Genomic DNA, 12,021 nt, shown 5'->3' on the forward strand with positions numbered 1-12,021 from the left:
GAAATATAGTGGACAAAGAGTGTTGAATATGGATTTTTAAGAGAGGAAGAAACAAAAAAGATGACGTAAGAAGGTCAAGGATGTGGTGAGGTAGAGTTTGAAGGGAAGTTGGACGACATAAGTGTAGCAAAAGGGGAAAAAAAATAGAAGAAATCTCTTCCACGAGAAACTGAGCTCTTCAGTTCACTCTCCCTTTCATTGTTCACAAGTGAATAAGTGAAGAAAAGATGCCAGGAAGACAGGCAACCTTTCCTGTAACTGGAAAAATATTTCTAGAGTCATTTGTTTTGTTTTCAGAGTCATTACATCACAATGAGAAGTTTCTTGAAATGTGTTAGATAAATTTTTATCTGCACAGAATTCAAGTGTATTTCAGCCCACTGTCCTTTAACTCTGACGTCAAGCTGAGTAATATTACCAATCAGATTTTTAATTAACCCATCAGAAGAACCTCATTGTTTCTCATTAATCCTGACAGCCATTTAATCCTGCCAGGACCCTGAAACCCCGTCATAATCCCATTTTAATCAGATGGTCTTTACCCTGCCGCAGACATCAGTGACAGGATTATCATTTTTGGAGACACATCTGTGACCAATTGGCTGTCATGAGAATGACCCTGTCAGATGATCCAGGAGATAAAACAGACTGCACAGAGGCCTCCTTCTAATGTAATCCTCTAAGATCCCAGTTTGGAACCACCAAAATGTATCGTATATCCGCTAATCATTTTCTAAATTGTTTACTGAAAATACCCCCTGAGTGCTGGATGCTGGACCCTGAAGGAGTATTTTGACACAGAGTCATGTGGTGGAAATGTTCTGTCTGGTAAAACTGTTCCATATTTTTTTGTTATTCAGATTTTACTTAACTTCCATCTTTCAAACATACAGAGCAAACAGAAGCAGACTCCAAACATAGACATATTGTGTAAAAAAAAGTAGCACTACCCCCCAAAAAATCACAGTTAGCAGTCTATCTTATAATTTAATAAAAAAATAATAAAATTTGATTTGTTTTCCCACCTATCCATATTACCTATATTTGTATACGAGTGCTCTAACTGCTCATTTAGACTTACTGCCCTTCTTCTGATTAGATAAACATAAAGTTGCATCTGAATCTGAAAATATTTGGAAACACTGAATTATTTATATTGTGCAGAAACCGATGTATTCTCTGAAGAAAAGCAGGATGGTTTGATAACTGGGATTTTTAACCAATGCATCCATCCACGGCGTCTGTCTGGTCAATAAACTCAATGGAAACTACTGTTAATGGAAACAGTTTCATTACCATACTTTGCCTGCCTTGTCTTGAGCATCTCTGAAAGTACAAGACAACCTGCAGGGTCCTCGTGAGAATTCAGGACATTTAACAAATAAACAATCAACAATGGAAAGATTCAGTCATAAAAAGGCACGGGAGTCTGCAAAAGACAGGGATTTGTTTCCACAAGAAAATATTAAATACATCTGACTGTTCTTAAATAATGAGATTTCTCCGGATTTTTTTTCAGGTATGAGCATTTAACAACAGAAACACTGAAAACAAGATTAAATAAGTTAACATTACATCGTGAAACGTGGTGGTTTTAAAGTTCACTTTGGGGTCTTTTCAAACTGTGACAAACCGCGAAGCGGGGAAAAGATTGGAATTGCCTTCTGTGTTCTTATTTTGCCAACAGTGATGATGTTTTATACTTCACACAGAATAGCAAAACCTGCCAGCAAGACCAGCTGCACAAATGTTTCAGCTGGAAATGTGTCATACCACCATTGTAATGAGGTGATTGATTTCTGGGATGCCACCAGCTTGACCTCAGTCTATTATCTCTGCATTACTGAAATCATTGCAACCAGAAAGACGCAATATATTCAAATAATAATGAAAAAGAAAACTAAATAATCCTCTTCTGACAGTTATCTCCATCTTTTGGTTTCTATTCTCTGCTGTCATGCCTCGAAGCTGTTACAGTCGCTCTTGGCAGAACAGATGTGGGACCCGCTGCAGTCATGTGCACTGTTCCTCACCTCGCCCACATCACAGCACATCTCTAACAGAACCCGACTCCCCCCTTCACTGCTCTCAGAACATCTGGTGCTGTGCGGCCACCTCCAAGCGCCGGTGGAGGTCTGCGTCGCTGCAACACATCGAGAACAGAACCAGCTGCATGATCACAGCAGAATGCGCTGGCAGGTCTGTGACGTTCATCATGGTATCATCTGCTGCCTTGGCAGAAGCCAGAATTTTTTCTCTCTTCTATTATTTCATAGGTTGAAAATAATTTGTGATTTGTGTCGTATTCTGGAGTGTGACGCAGCACCGCAGCATGGAAAGAGTTTGGTCCTGTGGTCACATGTTGGTACGAGAGCAGCTGTGATTCATAGTTTCATGCACGTGCTTTGGCTTGACTACTGTAATGCTGAAAATTCATATTATTTTAATCTGCCATATGTACGGGGAAACAATGAAGTCGACAAACATGGGTGTGAGGCGTAACTGCTGATTGACGGCAAGAATTATAACCATTTGAATATGTATTATTTATTTTCTGTAACTCAGAGGTTGCACACAACGTAATTCAGAACAAATGATCTGATGCTGCTTATATTTACACAGGGTTCACAAGGCGGCCAGAATGCAGAGGCAACACAAATTGCAGGTTAGATGCCGATTGTTTCCATTTATTTATTTTTTTTTTGCAGGTGCCACGACCGAGGCCTCGAGTATTGTTTCACAGTAATAACATAGTCAACTCAGTTAAGTTCAGTAAAACCATATTAATCACACATTTAAATTAGATATTGCAGTAACTCTCTTCTAAGAGTCATTGCAGATGACTCTGAAAATCTCAGAGCTGGGAAAATCTCCTCTAGCAGTTTGTGATACAGCATACCTGAAGGAGCCTCTGACTGAAGACACTGTTGGTGTTGGATTGCATCTTTTTTTAATTTTAGCATTTTGCAAACAAGTACCCAAAATACACACAACAGGCGTTTAGTGAACAAAGTTAAAGGTAAAATTAAAAAAAGTTGTTCGCGTGAGTTTGCTCTTGCTTCTTCCAATTGATTAATCAAAGTTTATGTCAGTGCAATTTGAGAAACCTGGAACAAATCAGGTTTGTTTCAGGTTTTAAGGAGAAAGTCTTTTCTCTTAAAAAAACACATGGCGTGATTACTCAAGTTTATTTAGCACAACAACATGGCAGTTCAAAGTGTTTCACATGATAAAAACTGAACACAATGATGAAGCAACACATCTGACTAAAACTGATAAATGTTCTAGGTATTATTAATCAGAGATAACTCTAAATAAATTGGTTTTTAGCCTGGATTTAAAGAAATTCTGTGTTTCAGCGTCTTTGCGGTTTTCTTGAAGTTTGTTTCAGATTAGTGGAGCATAAAAACTGACTGCTCCTTCTCCATGGTTCTGATTCTGGTGATGCAGAGTAGATCAGAACCAGAAGTCCTGAGTGGACATGAGACTGATACGACAACAACAGAACTTTGATGTATTTTGCTGCTAAACCATTCAGTGTTTTTTGAATTAGAAGAAATTGTCTTCAGGTGGCAGAAGACTGACTTTTTAATGGTCTTTATGTGTCTGTCATTGACATTTGCAAAGTTGTAAAGTTCTGTGCAACAGTGACTTTTAAACATTGAAACCAAAGTGGAAACATTTGGGCTTCGTGCTAATTTCATAGCTTCGTATTTGAAGAAAATCACAAAACACAATGGTGGAGACTTGGTTGAGTTGATCCTGCACTTCATGAATACTAAGATATCTTACAGTCAAACCTGAGACGCCATCTCTCTGATAGACTTACCGTATTTTCCACACTATAAGGTGMACCTAAAAACCTTCAATTTCCTCAAAAGCCGACAGTGCGCCTTAAAATCCGGTGCGCCTTATAATTAGACCAATATTGAGCCACAACAGGTCTAGCAACTACGGTAAGCAGCTGCCGACTTAATTTTGCCCATAGAAGAAGAAGTGCGCGGTGCATGCTGGGATAGTTGTCAGAATTCTGGTTTGTTAATAAAGTTTGACTGACCTATCTACCTACTGACCTGATAATCAGGTATCTGCAGGTCATTTAGCACAACGTTCTCCACGAACATGCTGTGCGCGAACGGAGAAGGGTGACCATCGTCCGGCCACGCCCTGGCCCAGTCGCAGAAGGCTCTCCTCGCCGACCGAGGAGGGGGGTCGGGCGGGGAAGAGAAACAGAGACTGCGGCGGCAGCGTGTCGGTTGGTCTGTGTTACCCAGAAAGCAGTTGGCCACAATATCGCAACACCGTGAGTGAAACAATGACTGGGGCAGCCTACTATATAAAGTACTCGGGGACCACTTCTCTATTATTACACATCCACATTTGTACGAGACGGGGGGCAACCCTAACTGTAGCGTCTATTCTTTGCGCCTTATAATCTGGTGCACCTTATAGTGCGGAAAATACAATACTTGGATTACTGTCAAAAACGAAGAAATTGAGCCTTTAGTGTCTTGTTCAGCTGATTTTCGCACGTTTCTCTGCTAGGTTTAAATCACGGGGCAAGAATATTATGTGTAAAATGTGGAGCATGGATCCCGTCTCATAAAGCTGCCAAGAAGCAGCAGGAAAATGTTGAAAGTATATACAAATAAATGAAGGAAATGAAGGAGACGGTAGTAACTGAAATGTGCCCTGATCTTTTCTGACACTGACTTAGTAGCTCTCTGAGATTTAAATCAACGCCTCCGTCTTTTCTGTTCCTGGAGCAGCAGGTCTGTGAAATTCATTGCGGTTTAATTTCAGGAGGACTGGTGTGTGTCAACCCCAGGTGCTACATGTCTTCGAAAACGGTCCGATGGAAATATTTCCAAAACAGCCTATAGCTCAAACTCCATTAGAAGGTAACAGAAATATTCCAACTGACCTGCAATATTTATGAATGGGAAAAGTAACTCAGACATGTCTTTATCCATAAATGGTGAACAGATTTAAAAACATAACCTACACTGTCCACATACCTGAACCTTGATTGATGAATCTTAATGGATTTTGTTCTGTCTCTTCATTTGGCAGTGGGAGCGGTGACATTGCTTATCCTGCAAGTGGAAACTTTACCTCATGAGCAGATAAGACTGACAAAGGGAAACAAGTGGGCAACTGGCGGGGGTCTGCAGCCGGTCATACATTATGAGTATCAGTCATCCTCCGGAGAGAAGAAACAAGAAAATAAGATATAACCTTCAGAAATGCTCACATGTTGTTTATTAGAGAAAGAAGCCCCTCCCCTCCCTCACTATTGGATGCATTCTGGCTTCAGGAAGCAACTTTAATTAGTCATTTTATCATCTGTTCTGCCTCAATAAAACATACTTTATCTAACTATTGCTGTTTTGTTACATCGCTGTTTTATCTCTAGAGTTCTTTCTTCTATAAAGGTATAAAGGTTTTGGCATGTAGCTGTAAAAATATCAAGCACCAAAAGGCTTGAAAAGCAAATAAACAACAATATGACTTTTTATCTTGTGAAAGGAAGGAAGTTGAAATGTATTATATAAAATAATTGGATAGAAATGTATCTTTTCAAGTTGGAGGCCATAAATCAGTAAAATTATCAAGTTACTCCACCGTTTTACTGCGATGAATCCATGTCTCTGACTGCTACGGTCGATATGCATATTCACTAACAAAAACAGTAAGTGAATATGCATGTGGTTGTGGATAGACTTTCATGCTTTAAACCATGCAATTATACACAAGACTAAACGGAAGTCGCCTTTTTATAGGAATTCAATTTTAATGTTCACAACCGACGCATTATTTACAGAACAAACTTGTTGCCCTTTGTTGTAGGAAATAAACAAAACAGAATTAAAAAAAATGAAAGACCTACAACAACATGAAGAACTGGATATGCACATAAAATTTAGAAAAAGCATGTCCTCTTCTTTTCCCACAAAGATTTTATTGATCACTGTGAGAGGTCAAAAATATTCCCAAGTCTCATAATAATTCATCCAACGTTTCCCAGAGCTGAGCTTGTCAACATGTCCATCAAGTCCACAGTGTTCTGGTTGTACAGACGAGCCCACGAGGAGCAGTGAGAGGAAGTGCAGCAGCCTCGGCGTGATGATGAGGAAGCATGTGTGGGAGAAACGGCGGCGCGGCACGATGCGGCGCGATGCGGCGCTGTGGCAACTCAGGAATGCTTCATAATATGAAAGCCTTGTTCGCAGTTCAGACGCCAGTTCCATTTCCTCCCCAGTGAGCACACGCTCCAACTAAAACTCATTAGGAGAAGAAAAAGGAAACAATCTATAAAGATTCAATATAATAAGTGTGGCATTAGTCAACTTTTTCCCCCTTTTTTCAAATTAAAGAAATGTTTTAAAAAGTCATTTTTTTCTGTGCTACAATATTTTTTTGCAGTGTCTAAGCTCAATTTTTAGCTAAAAACAAATCAAAGACGCCACGCAGTTGGCAGTGTTTTCCAGGCTGCATATGTTTACAAATGTCTGTCAATAAGTGGTTATGTTTTCTATTTCTCATTTTTCAGACTCTACAATCCTCCACCAGGGTCTGCAGAGCTGCAGCAGGATTTCTGAAAGTCTGATTTGGTTGTTTTAAAGGATGATTAACAGAATATCACGACATGCAAAATCAGTTCAGAACGCTACTGTTCTAAACAGAACAGTAACATTACAGTTTACACAGAATAGTAACACTCTGTGTACAGGTAAACAGAACGCTGCTGAGATACAGCTTCTTGCAACCAATACATGAACATTTGATTAATAACTAAATCCAGTTACTAAATACAGTAGTATTTAGTTTAAAAGTCATCTCTAAGAAAAAAACCATTCCCCTGTGGCATTGATTTTGCAGCAATCTCTCATCCTGAGCAAGCAGGTGATGGCAGCCTGGAGAAACAACTACTTTTGAACATGAAGAAGCCTTTAACAAAATCAGGCTCAAACAAATGACCATGCCAGCTTCATTTTTATATTGTGAGTTTCATAATTAGAGGTATCAAAAAGAGACCTACCTGAATTCTGGACATTCTCTCACCTCCATAGAATAATTTTGCTTAATATAACTTTTGTTTAGCTACCAGAAGGTCTCATTTTTGTTGAGTTTAGTTTTGTTTTATAACACTCATGAGTCAGATGACCAGGGGCAACAAACAGCAATAAAACAAAACGTAACATTTGATCACATAAACAATGATCAATCCCCTGCACTGAGACTGAATAAGTCACTGAATAATATATTTGCAGGTCATTATGAGAGCACACACATTGTAATATATGCTGTTGTTTAACTGAACGACTTGCTCAAACACGGACTTTTATGAACAAGTAGATCACAGCACATGGCGTACAGAAACACACGCTGCCTGATCTGCTCTCGAGCTTTGAACATCAACAACTTGACAAATACAACAAGCTTTCGATCTGGATTTCATATATTTTGTGGTGTGCTGTGGGTGGGCTGGTGGCTTCATGCAATATTATGTGCATTTTGCACAGCTGCCACAGACTGTGAATCTATAACACCCCCTTTTATTGGTCGGTCGGTTTGCTGAACATCTTGTCTGGACTAAACCGCTTCCTGTTTGATGCAGGCAAACACAGCAGATGGGTTCCCTCTAAAATTATTCTCTTCCATGTTGTCTTTTTATATAAAATATTGGCTGCAGTCTCTATCTGTAGCCAACATGGAAAAATATGTAAATCTGTTGTTTTGTGTTTCAGAGCTAGATAAACCCCAAATAACCTGATCTTTAGGAAGGAGATGTAAAGTAAGATTTAAAAAGGGGCAGTTTGAAACATATATATTTTTACAAATATTAATAATCCCAATACATGTTATTATTACAATAAGAACAATTATTTCCCTAGCCTTTCGGCCCTATTTCCTTTGTGTTAGGAGCAGATGTGATGTCTTTTCACTGTTATAAGGCAAACAAAGCATTATGAATTTAAGCATTCTTCTTTAGTTTTTAGTAAGCACACCCCGTCAGTCTCCATCTGTATTCCTCAGCAGACCAGAACGTCACTAATGTTTTAAAATTTAGGCATTTTACCCAGCAGGTAATAGCTGAAAAGTCAATAGGATAAACAAAACTGCTATAATGAGTTTCCCTTCCCATTATATGGGAAGGTTAGACTTCCCATATAATGAGAGACTACAAGTTATATTGTACTCTGTCACAGCATGAAAGAACCAAAAGTATCGAAAGTCAAAATACAGTTTGATTTTAAATAACTTCTCACATCTATATGATTCTGTGTGATTATTTTTTACCACATCACTGACTGTGAAAATAGCTAAAGGTGTCTTTTTCCCTCAGTTACGCCTTCCTCTCATTGCAAAGAGTCATTGCAATGTGATTATATAGGGACTACAGCAGAAAAAGATTCATCAATCAGTAGTCAGATTCTGGTCACTAGCATCTCTGTTTATGTATTTCTATCTTGGTAAGTATTCAGTGAGCTACCTAAAATTTCCACAGGATGCAGGATGAATGAACTGTAATACAGAACTCTGAAGTTTGGATAAAAACAGGAATACCCTGAAAGCTAGCAGGCAATTTTGAGCTAATGAAGATGATAAAATGGACCAACTGATTCATTAATGGACGGACAGATACGACATTTCATAAAGGACAAAGTCTGGAAATCCAAATGTGTTTTCCACTCTGTTTTCCTATTTCATACTTATTCAAAACCTTAATTCAAATTCCAGACTCTGGTTGTGCTCCACCTCTTCAATGAGAGTATTTTGCTTATTGAAAGGTTCATTGCAAATGGAATAAACTGCATATTTTGGCTTTTTAAGTACTGTAATCTGCAACATACCAAGTTTTCAGATTGTGTAGAAAATCTCAAGCATGGCTGTTGTTATGGAAGCACTAAATGTTAATCAGTCACCGTGTCCATAAACCATGGTGTTTCTGTTTGACACACAGTGCTGTGAACGTCAGCTTCCCATTTCTTTAAATTAGATTGCCAAACCGGATTATTTCACCATAAATTTATTTCCACCTAATCCCAGAGATTTCTGTCTTGGCATGATGCTTCTTTCAAATAAACATACAGAAAAGGGCGGACTTGAGGCTCAAGCTCTTAATCATCCTCTCTGCTGCTGATTCATCTCATGAAAACGAGACTTATTCTGCGTTTTCTCATCACTGCCTAGCTGTTTTCATTCTCAAAGGAAAGTTTTGGAAGAAGAGTCTGTAATTAGGGAATTGTCTTTGAGGTTTTGCAGGGGGGAAGGATTGTGTCACAGCATTCTCATGTATCTATCCAAGACTGTTGGTGTCAGCAGAAACATAAAAATAACAAGCCTTGGCGTTAAGGCCTCCATTTCAAAGGATATATTGTAGAAAGGATTAGTGCCTCTTTTGATGCATCAAAAAAAAAAAGAATGTTATGATCCATTAAATGTTTTTATAAAACTGTCTCAAAAACATTCTACATTACAAGGCAATAAAATGCAGGCCCGGCTCCTGACCCTAAGGAAACTCAACTCTACTGAACTCATCTTTCCTGAGGCAATCATGTTCACTGCAGTCCCCCAATAAAGGTTGCACATTTCATTGGGTGGTTTTTAGGTGTGAATATATCACAGAAAAAATATGAAGTTACATGCAAATTATAGTATTTTAAAGACTACGATGAGATACATCCAATGATAAGATATACTGTATTTTTCAGATTATGAGCTGCTACTTTTTCCCAGGCTTTGAACCATGCGGTTTAAAGCCTGGTGCGACTTTTATGGGATTTTCTTTCAACCACCAGGGGGCTCTGTAGCAGGAAGTGAATCATTGGAAGTCAAAATTATAAATCAAATAAGAAAGCACTACTTTTCATTTAGAGCAAGCACATGCTAGCAGTAGGGATGATGGAGACATTTCTTCAAACTCATGGAAACCACACGAAGAAAAAGATGCCGCTGTTAAGTTGAGGAGTATCGATCTGGCATTACAGGAGGGAAATTCAGCCACTGCATGTCAGCTCGGCATGAACGAGTTATAGCCCGGTGCGGATTATATATGTTCGCTTCCAGTGTTTTGTTTTTTTTAATTTGTAGGTGATGCTTATAGTGAGGTGCGCTCTGTAGTCTGGAAAATATGGTACTGTTTATTGCGCCTTCTTGGCCTCCCAATGGCAAAGCGACTCGACTTATAAAATAACATTAAGATAACAAAGCTTGCGTACAAACAGGAGGTCTCACTTTCACTTAAAATGTAAGTTTTTGTCTGTTAGGCTCATATCTGGTTAAAATATGCATGTTCTTCATTTAGTGAATTCACTCACTGATAGAGTATCTGGGAATTTTATCCACGTAAGAATAGGAATACTTCATAATAATATTACTCAAGTAAAAGTTACTTAAGTTACTGAATAAATATAATTAGCTACTACCTGCATCTGCAAATGATAAACTAATATTTTTTTTGGATGTTAGGTCTTTTTGTGAAACTATGCTTCTGGCTGTTGTGTCTGAATAGATGAGAAATAAATTATAGACAGATTTTTAAAAACCGACCCCAACGTTTTCATTGCAGTAAAGGTATTTAGAGAGTTTCTGCTGCTCTGATGTCTTTTCACTGTTATAAAGCAAACAAAGCATTATGAATTTAAGCATTCTAATTTAGTTTTTAGTACAAACCCAACAAAACCTAAACTGTAACAGTTCTACAGCTACTATTTGAGCTCAGGAAGTTGATTCATCTGGTCGATAGGCTTGTTGTGAATATCAACTTTCAGTTTTGTCACGCCCAGCTCAAAGGCGATGGCAAAAATGGGAGACAGATGAGCAGATCTATAGAAACAATCATTTATTTTATGAAAAGTATGCTCTGGGGGATCTGCACACCCAGTCAGAGAGAAGTGGGGACCAATGCTGCTCGTTCCGGCCTGGTCCAGAGGGCAATCAAGCAGACCAGTGACTGACTAGATGTCAGTATTTATCAGCGTCCGTTGTGTTCAATTAACAGCCCATCCACCTGCTTCCTGAAAAGAAACAAGAAAAAACACCTCGTGGACTAGAGACACCTACTGGACAGGAGGGGATCGTCACAGTTTACATGTGGCATCGAAGCTGAGAATTATAACTGATGGAGCAGAGAGGAAAACGTCACGATGAGTCGGGATGCAGTAAAAAGCTGGAGTATGTACGTGTTGGCCAACCTTGATTAAGTGTCTTGCTCATAACTTGGAGCTGCACGGCTCTCTGGGGTCAAGTCAGCAAAGCCCAGAAAACTGTTTGGTTAAAAAAGATTTTATAGAAGTTGGAGGCTGAAACAATCATTTCTGTTAAGTAGCTCACATTTATTCACATTATTGCTGGATAATAAATAGTATTCTTATTCAACTATTACTGGTACTTTTGTTGTTGGTGCTAGTTTCACTTTAAAGTGAAAAAAAAAATAGTTCATCCACTTTAATAAAGAGTGGGAATATGGATATGTTGATACTTCCACCCACTCCCTTGAATTATGTAAAACAGGTTTTGATTTTGTGCTTCATGATGTGAGTATTTTGTTGTACAAAAAATAAAAAACAAACAAATGATCATTCCATCCTGAAAATACAACAGTTCACCACAAATGATTGACATTCCTGCCTGCGATGAGTGAAACCGAAATATTAGAATAAATTTACATCACTGCCTCTCATCTGTGAACAATAATAACTTTTTAAATCTTTTGTTCTCATGTTTAAATCACAAAACAACCAGTTTTTCCTAATAAAGAAGAACAACCTGAGAGACTTTCCTCCCACACGTCACCAGCATCCTCTGAGTTTACACAGTGGTTCTTATCTCTTGCTTTATAGAGTCTCTCTTTACCCTGTTAGCAAACTGATGAATTTTACAGCTCAGTGCACAAAGTTCACAGCTCAGATTTAGGGTCTGTGAGTCATTAGTTATCAATCCTTTTGGTGAATAACAAACCCCGACTTTTAATGTGGTTTGTGCGATCAAGCCAAGCTGCACAAAGCAGGCATT

The sequence above is a fragment of the Poecilia reticulata genome, linkage group LG10 (genome assembly GCF_000633615.1).
Source record: "Poecilia reticulata strain Guanapo linkage group LG10, Guppy_female_1.0+MT, whole genome shotgun sequence".
NCBI lineage: Eukaryota > Metazoa > Chordata > Actinopteri > Cyprinodontiformes > Poeciliidae > Poecilia > Poecilia reticulata.